The 12,590-nt window shown below is 37.3% G+C and overlaps 1 protein-coding gene across 1 annotated transcript in view; it reads left to right on the plus strand.

The window, feature by feature from the left end:
- The window catches only part of cdh15 (cadherin 15, type 1, M-cadherin (myotubule)), a 50,521-nt gene that overhangs the window by 16,309 nt on the left and 21,622 nt on the right, over nt 1-12,590 (plus strand). The window lies entirely within an intron of this gene.

The following is a 12,590-nucleotide window of genomic DNA, read 5'->3' on the forward strand; positions in this document are numbered from 1 at the left end:
ATATAGACTGTAATCAGATTAAGTTTTGATAATCTCTGACAAAGCACATAATTAAAAAACATAAAATCATAAATCATTATCACAAGAAATCAGATTTGGCATAGCTGTAGTCTCGTCTGATTTAATCAGATTGATTTTAATTGTCTGGACAGCAAAACAAAAATACAAACACATGGAATTAAATTTTTGGCATGTGTAGATTAGATCCAAGGGGATTTGACACAGTCTAAACAGCAGAAAAACACATCAAATCTGATTTTTGGCACATCCAGATTGGATTGATTCCTTTTTTAAAACCTGGACAGCATAGAAAACATGAAAAACATGTATATATTTGGAAATAGATTGATTTTGATAGTCTGAACAGCAAAAAACGAGTGCGGACAGTCATCTCAACAGCTCTGATTAGAGAAACAAATCCAGTTTTCCTGCAGTCTGAACACAGCTATAGTTCTGTTGTTAGACAAGGATTCTATGAGTATCAGTGAACCTTGGACACCCAAAATCCTGTTACTGGCCCACTTTTGTTAATTATTAAGTATATTCAGAGAGTGGAATTGCAATATGAACAGTGTTTAAATATTATTCATGTTAACACTCCTCGTTGTGACGTCAGCAAAAATCATTTAAATCCTCTCCATTTTTTAGGATAACACATACAGTACCAGTAAAAAGTCTGGACATACTTTCTCATTCAGTGTTTGCTCTTCCTTTCCTGGAGTGGTCCTGATGAGAGCCAGTTTCATCATAATGTTTCTGATAGTCTTTGCGCCTCAACTTTTACAGACTTTCACATTTCTTTATTTTTTTTTTCGGCTTGACTGATCGTCATTTTTTTTCTTTACTTAGTTGAGTAGTTCTTGCCATAATCTTTATTAGAACGTTACTCAGATATTCACTATTCACTGTATACCTGTAACTCTACCTCTTCACTACTTTACAACTGATGCTCTCAAACACTTTATTAAGAGACAAGAAATTCAAGTAATTAACTCTTGATGAGTTCAGCACAGCTGTTAACTGCTCATGAAGCTGACTGAGAAAATCCAGCCAAGATGTGCAAAGCTGTCTAATCTAAGAAAGAGGTGCGACTTTTAAAGAATCTAACATCTAAAACATATTCTGTTTTTCCTTAATTACAGTTTGTATGACTTTAGTATTAATCTACAATGCAGGTCATTTTAAAATGATGGAAAACTACTGAATTTAAGGTGTGTCCAGACTTATGACTGGTGCTGTATTTAATAATGTAATTATCGTGACAGATCTAGTCACTATTCACTAAAATCTTTCAATGGAAGCTACTTGTGCTTGTTCTCAGTGCCCGTTCCGGTAACAGCCGCTGAGTCTGGGATGTAGGCCAGGGCGTTCTGAAAGTGGTTCAGTGTGCCGTGTGATAAGCTTTCATTCACAGGATCCCGTGTCAGAGGGAAGGCGTCTATGAGGCTGAAGGACTGGCACACATACTGAGCTTATTCATATACAGGCCAGGCCTGGCACTGCCCTCACTGTAGGGGCATTTACATATATAACTGGGTTAGAGCTAAAGTCACCTTAGACAAGATGCTTCATTTTGTGTATGAGAAGTCCAGTGAGAAAGATATGTATATTTTAGCACCTTTAATACACAGAGCCCTATCTGATCGATCTGTAGTGCACCGGTTAATTGCAGAATGCCCAGCTGAATTTATGGTGTTAATGTGTCTTTGGTAGCGTGAGGGCGCCAAGAATATGCCTTGCACAGCTTTAAACGCACAAACGCGTACTAATTATTTTGCTAGTATTGACCCACGCCCTTGACTGGGCAGAGAAGAAGAAAAGAGGGGGGGACTCAGAGTATTGGGGTGGAGTTCGGGGCAGCTTCGCTGTAAAGCGTGAAGCCAAAGCCCCCCCTCTCACGAAGAGAAACATGAGAAGAGAATAAAATTAAAGAAGGAGAAGGATGGGGAGGAGGTGGGTGCGAGGTTTGTTCAACGAGCAGGTAGAGAGGAAGTGACGGTTTAAATAGGGAAGGAAGTGGGAGGAGTGAGGGCGTGGATCAACTCCCAAAACTTAGTTATGATACATAACTCCACTTTAATTAATCATGGGTGGGTTTTGGGTTTTTAACATGAAATAAACCAATCAGTGTGTCACTTGTCATTCCCTTTAAGATGCAGATGAGCTCTCACTTTGGCGCATTTGTATCTTAACAGCGTAATGCTTGTGTCTCACCAGAGGATACTGACCTGCACGTTTACGTTGTGAAGGTACACCAGCAGCTCATTTAAGGGAACAGCAATGTTATTTTATTCTTGTTATTTTATTATTACATTAACTTTAGTACAGACTCTGGTTTGGACTTGTTAAGGCAGCTCCAGAGGCAGGTCGTGTTTATTAGTCATCCAGTGTAGAAGAAAACAAATTGATATAGTCCGGATCTGGAGAACATTATCAATAGGAAGGTTGTATAAATTGTGTACACACTCTGCAGGTCAGTGAGGTGAGGTGTAATTCCAGCACTCTGTCAAATTAGCTGATTAGCACTTCCCTGTGTAAACACACACACTCCCCTCTCATCTACAAACACTATACTCACCTCTCTCAACCTGTGACGACTCAGGCTGGATCTGTCTCTGTTTGTTTTTTTCCAGGTTTATAATGCAGGGCTGACTGCATGTGCTAGCTATTAAGGTCATCCAGGGTGACACAGTGATCTAGAGTTAGTCCAGGGTCAGACTCAGTGTGAAGAACTGAGTTTCCCAAAAAATGCTTTACTGAAAAAATCCAATTATTTAATAATGTAGTGAATTCTGCTTTTTTGAATTTTGACACTTGAGACAGTGCTCTACAGGACAATCAGGCCGACTTGCTCTCCCTGCAAGTGCAAAAAGTCTTCAGGTGATTTCAGGGTGAATATAAACAGTGATCTTCCCTAGTCTACCACATTTTTCGCACTAAAGGGTACGCTTAAAATCCTTTAATTTTTCCCAAAAAATGGTAAGTGCACCTTAAAATCCTTATGTATGAATTCATTCTTTCAATGTTCATAGGTGAGTTTATCGGCCTGTAGTCTTCCTGTTTACCATGTTAAAACAAGCTACAAAGGATGAAACACTAGCTAATGTCGCCCTGGCCTGGGTTCCTCAGTGTAGCGCTGTCAGGCGACATTAGCCGCTAACTGCATCTAGCGCTATCAGTTAGCTGTTAATGCTAATGCTGTTACACCAAGCCTTAGTGAATATCTGCAAACAGAAGCACTTTACTCACCCAAATAAACAGCTTTCGGAAGAGAAATCTGGTAGATTAACATCCAGCACTCGTTTGACTTTAAAAGAAATTGTGTTAAGAATTACAGTTTTGTTTACTTAACTTAGCTTAGATTTACAGGTCTTGCCACTATCCAGTGCATAGTAATAATTCCTTGTAGTCTACAAAATACAGTATAATCCAATCTTTATTCTTCCAATACTCTCCCAGAGCAATCCCTTCACCCTGATTGTGAATCGTAAATATGAAACATTTAATATTTACCACTCAGTATTCTCAGTAATGTGTGTTTAACCACCTTAAATTCAGTGTTTTTTTTTATTATTTTTAAATGTTCTGCATTGTAGGTTAATACTAAAGTACTCAAACTATAAAGAAAAACATATGCAATTATTTAGTAAACAAACAGTGTTAAAGAACCTAGAATATGTTTTAGATTTTAGATATTTTAAAGTAGCTTCTCTTGTTTAGATTAGACAGTTTTGCACATCTTGGCTGGATTTTCTCAGTCAGCTTTATGAGGTAGAGTCTTCAGTTAACAGCTGTGCTCAACTTATCAAGAGTAAATTCATTCGTATAGGTAGAGTTGGTACACAATGAATATCTCTATTTGAGTTCTAATGCATCTAATACATCTAATACATATTATGGCAAGAATTGCTCAACTAAGTAAAGAAAAAATATTTTAAGATATGAAGGTCAGTCAATCAGAAATATTTCAGGAACTTTGAAAGTATCCTCAAGTGAAGTCGCAAAGATCATCAAAAATGTTATGATGAAACTGGCTCTCATCAGGTCCACCCCAGGAAAGGAAGAGCAAGAGTTACCTCTGTTGCCTAGAATAAGCTTATCACAGTTACCATGCTAGTCCCTGTCCCATAACATGTGGCTTGGTCCTCAAACATAGTTTATTGGGCTCCATATCATGGCTACATTGGATTTTACCACCTAAATTACTTTGTTAATATTACCATACAGCGCTGTTGTCCGTCATAGAGAAAAATAGGCTTATTAGTGAATTTCGTGAAAATACTCTTTAAAATAAGGTCCTTTAGCAGAAACGCTCTAATATTATATAAAGTAAATTAAAGTAATTTTGCCATTAAACATTCAATCAAGCTAACACACAATCAGAACACTTTATTTTAAGAGCGTACATCCAGCTGAAAGACATTAACAGGTAAACAGAACTACTTACTATAAATATCAGAGCCTAAACGTTCCCAGAAGACCATGAGAGAGGAGCCGCCCCTCCCCCTCACCTTTACTACAACTGTTTAAACAGTGCTGCTGGTCACAGGGTCAAACCGCAGGCAGCAGCAGTTCTGAGGAACGGTCTCCCCGAGCACTAAAGTTTGAGGAAAGAGAGCAAGTGTTGGCCATTACTGAGTCTGAAACACGGCATGGCTAATTGATAAGACTGCAAAGTAACTAAACTCTGTACTGCTGACATCATCAGCGGACCTCCAGCGGAGAGCCACCCAGAACCTCACTGTAGCTCTGCCTGATCATGGTAAAACTTTCTATCAATGTCATCTTTATTAGACTCTATAACCACATTCATAATATATTATAACGCATTCATAAGGCATTATAAACATGGCTATAAATATTTATAAAAAAGGCATAAGCATTATGACTTGTGATTATAATACATTATAAGCTGTGCTTATAATACACATGTTAAAATAGTATATATCTATCGTTAAAAATCTAGTCCCACAATGAAAGTCTGGCACTTTACTTAGAGCGAAGACCTGTTATAATACATTATAATTGACTATAATTAATATTATATTCAAGACCAGTATAATTTATAAGTGGTTAAAAATATATTTATATGATTATTGAGGGTGTGTTTATAAGTTGGAAGCTTTTTTAGTCATAATAAAGTCTACAAGCCGGTACTGAGTTTCTTGGTATTGACGTATAACATGTTATAAACACAGCTATTAATGCATTATAATCACAGTTCATGATGCATAATAAACATGGCTATGATGAATCATAGAGTTTTATAAATATGCATAGCCATGTTTATAATGCCTTATGAATGCATTATAATGTGTTATGAATATGTGTATAGAGTCTTATAGAGATTACCGAGATTATCACTACACTCTGCTTTAATCCAGATTCATAAAACACAGATTTATAATGACTTTAAGACCATAAACAGCATCACAGAAATGTTTCAGTGTTTTCTCTTTCATGGACGAGAGTTACTTTCATGTGTATTTGTGAATTCCTCTCAGTTCTATCCAATGATGCCATAGTTACTTTAAAAAAGTAAGCTGATTACTAGTTACTGATTACACTTTAAAAAGTAACTTATTGACTTTATGGTTTACTTTATTTTAAAATAACTAAGTTTCTTTTTAAGTTACTTTTAAGTTGCTGCTGCCTCAACGTAACAGCTTTACTTTAGCCAAAACTCACTTTATTGGAAGCTTCGCTCCACCTTTGGGACTTGTTCTGTAAGTGTGCCACTCGACTCCAAACGTTTCTTCAGATTTAACGTTGTGTTTTTAAGCTAGGTAGCACTTTGTCGCAGTTCATTTCACAAAGTTTTAAGAGTTCAGAAATCAATATTTGGTGGAATAACCCTGTTTTTAATCACAGTTTTCATGCATCTTGGCATCATGTTCCCCTCCACCAGTCTTACACACTGCTTTTGGATAACTTTATGCTGCTTTACTCCTGGTGCAAAAATTCGAGCAGTTTGGTTTGATGGATTGTGATCATCCATCGTCCTCTTGATTATATTCCAGAGGTTTTCAACTTGGCAAAATCAGAAAGTCATATTTTTTAAGCTGCCTGTGTGTTGTTTAACTTTAATTTTGTTTTAAATATCAAACCTTTGATCAAAGTTTTTTTAGAAAACTTAACATTAACTTAACTTTAACCATAGTTAACAGTCAACAAAATATTGAGCTGTGGAGCAGTGGAACTGTGTTCTCTGAAAGGATGGAGCTCCATCCAATACTGTTGGCTGGGATGAGTCGGGGAGTTAGGGATGATGAGGTGGGGTGGTGATAATCATTATCCAATTTCTGACCTCCACAATAAAACATTTATCACGAAATGCAATCAAATCCTCACAGCAGTACTCCTCCAAAATCTAGTAGAAAGTCTTCCCTGGACAGTAGAGACAGTTATCAGCTCTTTTAATTCCCTTAATTTCCCTAAATAGATGAACCAGTGTCCCCATATTTTTGTAAGTACAGTAAATAGTAAACAGGAATCTGCTGGAGCTGCTGGTGGAGGGCAGCTCGTGAGTTTATGAGTGTGGGTGAGTGGGTGAGTGGGCTGGACGTGTGTGAGAGCAGCAGTGAGGAGGAATGCAGGCCAGGCTAAGATTAGTCCTCTCTAACTCAGCCTGCGAGTGTCTGGCATGACTGTCATTCTGCAGCCGCTGTTCACCAGCATGCCATAGTGCCAGCAGGCCCTCCGACACCCCCGGCTACAAACAAATCAATCAGCCAGACACACAGCAAGTGTTCCCTACGCTGTTTCAGACAGCGCTGAATTAGGAGAGAATGCTTAAAAAGCAGCTGCAGCTTCAGACTGTCAACTCCAGGGTGCTTCATTATAATAAGATCTGATATTAGTTATAATATTGATAACACATTTTACAATGAATTTGTGAAAAAAGAATAACGCTGGTCACAAATATAGTTTTTTATTAAACGCATTTAAAATATAAGATTTTGATCATTATTTTCTTTCGTTATTTATATTTTTTGGGTAATTTAGCACAGTAATGATTTGTACCTTACTAATTTCACCTTAAAAAAAAAAAACAGCATCAAATCATGCTGATGCTCCACTTGCCTGAAACATTGAAAATAGCAAATTTATTGGTAACACTTTATAATAACTTTCATTAATATGTTTTTAATTAATGATCAATAGATGTGAACAAAGCAGTAGTTCATCAGAATTTAAATATTAACAAATGCTCACACATGACACTTATTTATCAACATGGATATTCATATTAAAAATGTTAGCAAATCATTAGCTCATCAGAATTTGAACATTAATAAATCCCTAGTAAATGCAAATATTAAACTAGGCAAATTTTTATCAGTGCGTTCATTAGTATTTACAAATGTAAATCAACTTTTTTCTTAAACTTGTTTCTTAAAATGTGAAAAATAACATTAGTTAATCATTAGTTAATGGTATATTAATGAACATTATTATAAAGTGTTACCAATTTATTGTTGCTACCCTGGGCTTAAAATGCCAGAAACTGCAATTAGTGTTTTATTTGGTTTAATCTTTTGATTAAAATGTATAATAGTTTTAGTCACATTTAATCTTTTGGTTATTATTAGTATTAGTCTAGTTTTAGTCGACGAAAACAAACAACATTTTAGGCTAGTTTTAGTGTAATGAATTTTAGTCAAATAAAAATGACGTATTTTTATTGTTTTAGTATTTTAGATTTGTGATGTTATTTTGAGATTATTTACTGCTAATGTTTATTAAAATATTGCCTTTAAAATTGATTGCATTTAAATAAAGCTAACATTAAAATGTTTTAAAGCAAGTGACCTGTAAAGATTCTACTGCAGTACAGGTTTATACTAACATTACTGGCTTTCAGTAGACAATACTTATATAACATTAGTGTTTAGCTTCATTTATATGCAGCTACACAGATTATAAAATCCTCTGCATAAAATTTTTAGCACAACAAACTGAAAGAAACAGTAAGAGTAAGGAAAAGAGTGGGAATTACAGAAACATCATTCTCCCTTTTTAGAGCCAGTGGAGCATCAGCATGATTCTGAAATGTATCATCTTGGCTGCATTTTGCAAGATATTGGGCCCTATTTTAGTGATCTATAGTGCACCAGTCAATTGCAGATCGTGCAGCTGATTTTAGGGTGTGTCAGTGTGTCTTTGGTATCGCGAGGGTACAAAAATACACCTTCCACGGCTCCAAGCATGCAAAAGGCATGTACTAATTCTCTTAATTAATTATGAGTGTGTTTTTGGCGTAACACGAAAGAAACCAATCAGTGTTCCAGTCATCATTCCCTTTAAAAGCCGGGTGAGCTCTGACTTTGGCGCGTTTGTATCTTAACAGCGAAGCGAGGATACTGACCTACTTGTTTTACGCTGTGAAGATACGCCAGCAGCTCATTTAAGAGAACAGTAATGATATTTTATTCTTTATTCTGTTTATTGTTGAGTTAAAAGTCAGGTTTGTGCTCTGCAGCGAGTTTACCTGAAATTTACCTGAACACACCTCACTTCCAGACCACCACACCCATCAGAGTAGATTTATTCCTAAACTCTGGCGCTATTTTAACGGCAAAGGCACAAGGCGTGAAAATAGACTGTTGACGGGGTGTAAGATAGCAAAGACACGCCTTGGGCAGGGTGTACGATATGGAGTCTATTTTGTGGCCAAAAGACTCCAGAAGAAATGCATTGAAAAGTGTAGTTGAACTTTAAACCAAGAATTCAAAAAGTCTAGTTTTTCAAGCTGCAAACACCAAAATAGGCACCAAACATTTCAGCTAAATTCAGTGCTATACAACAAAGTAGTAACATTAAACATAGCAACCCCTTGGCAACCACCATGGCAAAAAATCAAAAAGGCAAAATCTCTGCAACCAAGAACTATACCATAGCAACACCTTAGCAAACACCTAGCAACCAACAGAGCTGCTAACACCTACAATGTACCATAGCAACACTGCTAAGGTGCTAGCGCATTTCTAGATTCTTCAGAATCTTAGAGTTTAAGCTAAAAATAACATACACATACAAATGATATAATTGATATAATATAATGGCAGGATGGATATAATGATATAATTTTAACGCTGCTAAAAGTTAGCTGATTCTGATACTGCCCAACATCGTTGTTGTTGGCTTTCCATCCAGCCAGGTGAAGCTGGACTGTACTGTTTAAGAGTGGGTAAGAGTGTGTGTGTGTGTGTGTGGGTGGGTGGGAGAGTGTGTGGTTCTCATGTGTAGTCGATGCAGAGTCTGACCCGTGAACTCCGTCAGGTGCAGCGTGAGACTGAACAGAGAGTGAGTGTGTGAGAGTGGCAGGCCGTGGGCGGGGAAAACCGAGCTCATTCCTCCAGGAGACAGCTGTGCCAAGTGTACCGAGTGTGCACATGTGTGTGTGAGAGTGTGTGTGTGTGTGTGTGTGAAAGAGTGTGTGGGTGGCTGGCAGGAAATGTATGTGAGTGCTCAGATATGAAGCGAGATGGATTCAGCATTAGCAGCAGAGTGGAGCTGGGGGAGCTGCTGTTGCCGTTGCGGGAGACAGCTGCAGATTACCATTAGCTTTCAGGACAGTACAGTTCTGTAGTCTCCTGTGGGAGTCGTATCAATCATACACGATTGTCATGTTGCTGCAACGTTACTGTGGTGAAATGAGGTAAAAATGACCACATGGTTTCATCTGTGCTTCCCATTATGTGTTTTTTAAAGCATTACATTACATTACAGTAAGTACAGTGTACATATTGAATAAGATGGGACGTCTTCCCAGACAGAAATCAAGCCCTCTCTTGGTCTACACGGCATTTAAAATTATAATAAGAAAGTACAGCTCTGGAAAAAATTGAGAGACCACTTAAAAATAATAAGTTTCATTGATTTTACCAAATTGAAAACCTCTGGAATATAATCAAGAGGAAGATGGATGATCACAAGCCATCAAACCACCAAACTGAACTGCTTGAATTTTTGCACCAGGAGTAAAGCAGCATAAAGTGATCCAAAAGCAGTGTGTAAGACTGGTGGAGGAGAACATGATGCCAAGATGCATGAAAACTGTGATTAGAAACCAAGGTTATTTCAACAAATATTGATCTCTGAACTCTTAAAACTTAATTATTATGAACTTGTTTTCTTTGCATTATTTGAGGTCTGAAAGCTCTGCATCTTTTTTGTTATTTCAGCAAAAAAACATTTCTCATTTTCTGCAAATACATGCTTTAAATGACAATATATTTTTTTAAAATTTGGGATAAATGTTGTCCATAGTTTATATAAAATAGAATAAAACAACAATGTTTATTTTACTCAAACATAAACCTATGAATAGCAAAATCAGAGAAACTGATTCAGAAACTGAAGTGGTCTCTTAATTTTTCCAGAGCTGTATAATCCACACTAGTGCTATGAGTACATACTGGAACTCATAGGCTCCTAAATGGTACTTGGTTTGGATATACCTGGTATAGAATTGATACAGAACAGTGGTCTGCAACTCTCGTCAACTTCAATCTAAACCTAATAGCCCTCATTCAGCCAATTCAGCCATTCTTAAAGCAGTAATTGGTTGGATCAGGTGGGATGAATTAGGGTTATATCCAAGGCCTAGAGGTTGGTGGTTAGAGATAGCAAAAGTGGGGCTTTTGGGCAATTAAATCAAATGAACCATTTGATTCAAGAAAAGATTTGATTTTGTGGAACATTTGAAGTGACATCTGGGGAGCAATCAGGCACTTTACTCATTGTCTTTAAGTTTAAAATTATTACAAACAGCAAAGCTAGCTCTTTTTTGAGGTCATTCCATTACACAGATGCTAATATACAGTAGCAATGCAATGTGTGTATGATTTTTCTCCATAAAAAAAAACTGCTGTTTACCAAACAACCCTGAAGGAGAATGTCCAGCCATCTGTTTGTGACCTCAAGCTCAGGTGTACTTGGGTTCTGCAGCAGGACAATGATCCAAAGCACACAAACAAGTCCACTTCAGAATGACTTAAAAAACTAACACAAATTGAAGGGTTTGGAGTGGCCTAGTCAAAGTCTGATTGAGATGCTGTGGATGATCTTAAACATGTTTTCATGCTTGAAAACCCCTCCAATGTGTCTGGATTAAAACAATTCTGTAAAGAACAGTGAAACAAAATTCCTCCACAGAGATGTGAAAGACACGTTGCCAGTTATCAGTAAAGCTTGATTGCAGTTGTTGCCGCCAAGGGGGACACAACCAAGTTATTAGATTTAGGGGCAAACATTTTTCCAGATTATCTTTATCTGATATTAAAGTTTGTTTGATCATCAGAAAAATATCAGTCTGTGAGAAATATTTCCCACTTCTACTCAGTGATAAAACTCTTACATCCGGACTGCAATTGAAAAAACAGGAGGATGAGTGAGTTTTTTTGGCTTTCTCGCTCACATAATATTGAGCTGTCACGTGAGAAATTGGTTTAGTAGCTCCTCCATTTCCACTTGCTGTTGTGTTTACGTGGATCTCCTTGGAAACGTGCGCCCAAAGTGTAATTACAGGGTGTGAAAGTGGACAAATAGCTATTTTATTAAACGTGAGGTGACGAAACTCAGAGATGTGCATCCAGACGGGACTTAAATTACCTAACAACCACGGAGTTCAGAGAAAAACAGTAGGTAATTTAGCCTGTAATTGTCTAAGAGGACGTCTGAGAAAAACACATACATGATTGTTCTGGACAGGAATAAAATCACAGAGGACCCCTATAAAAGAGAAAATTACCCCCAGGATCCACTGAGAAACTAATCCCATTTGGATAGGGCTATAATTATTTAAGTTCCTGTGGGGACTTATTCCTGAGTTTTTACACATAAATGAAACTAATCCATGAATCAAATGGTAACTTGCTCTCACAGCCACTAACACTAAGGCTGAGTAGTCACCTTTTGCATTAAATATAGCAAAATACACACGAGAAGGTAGCCTGGGAGCCACAACTGCACACTGATGGTGGTTACAGGGAAGATGGAGACAAATCCACTTTGCAAATAAATTGTTGCAGGAGCCAATGGGAAAGGTCTGAGCTATAACTCAGTTTTTAAATTCATTTAACTTACTTACCATTCCACATTTCCACTTCAATAAACTAACCAACACCTGAGTTAGCAGTATACCTAGTATAGATGCAACATTTCCCAAATATAGTGGTCTCAAGATTCAGGGTTAGAGACCACTAGTATTGGAAAGGTCCTCTATACATGTGGTCTCAAATCCTGCTCTGATCGTCTCTCTGGAGAACTGGTGAATGCTGATAGGCTTTTAAATGGTTCTTTATGTGGAAATTTCTGGTATAGAGCTGGTGTAGAACAGTGGTCTGTATCTCTCATCAACTTCAATCTGAATCAATTCAAGCTCTTTTTAAGGCAATAATTGGTTGGATCAGTTTGGGGTGGATTAGGGTTATATCCAAGCTTTGAGGAAAGGTAGTTCTCTTGGAGACCAGTGATGTAGAACACTTCCATCATGTGTTCATATTCAACTGGTATACCTCCAAATGATTAAAAGATCCTGGTCTTCTTTCTATCATGTGGAGATCCAAGGTACCAATGGTTTCCGA

The sequence above is a fragment of the Astyanax mexicanus genome, chromosome 23 (genome assembly GCF_023375975.1).
Source record: "Astyanax mexicanus isolate ESR-SI-001 chromosome 23, AstMex3_surface, whole genome shotgun sequence".
NCBI classification, from domain to species: Eukaryota; Metazoa; Chordata; class Actinopteri; order Characiformes; family Acestrorhamphidae; genus Astyanax; species Astyanax mexicanus.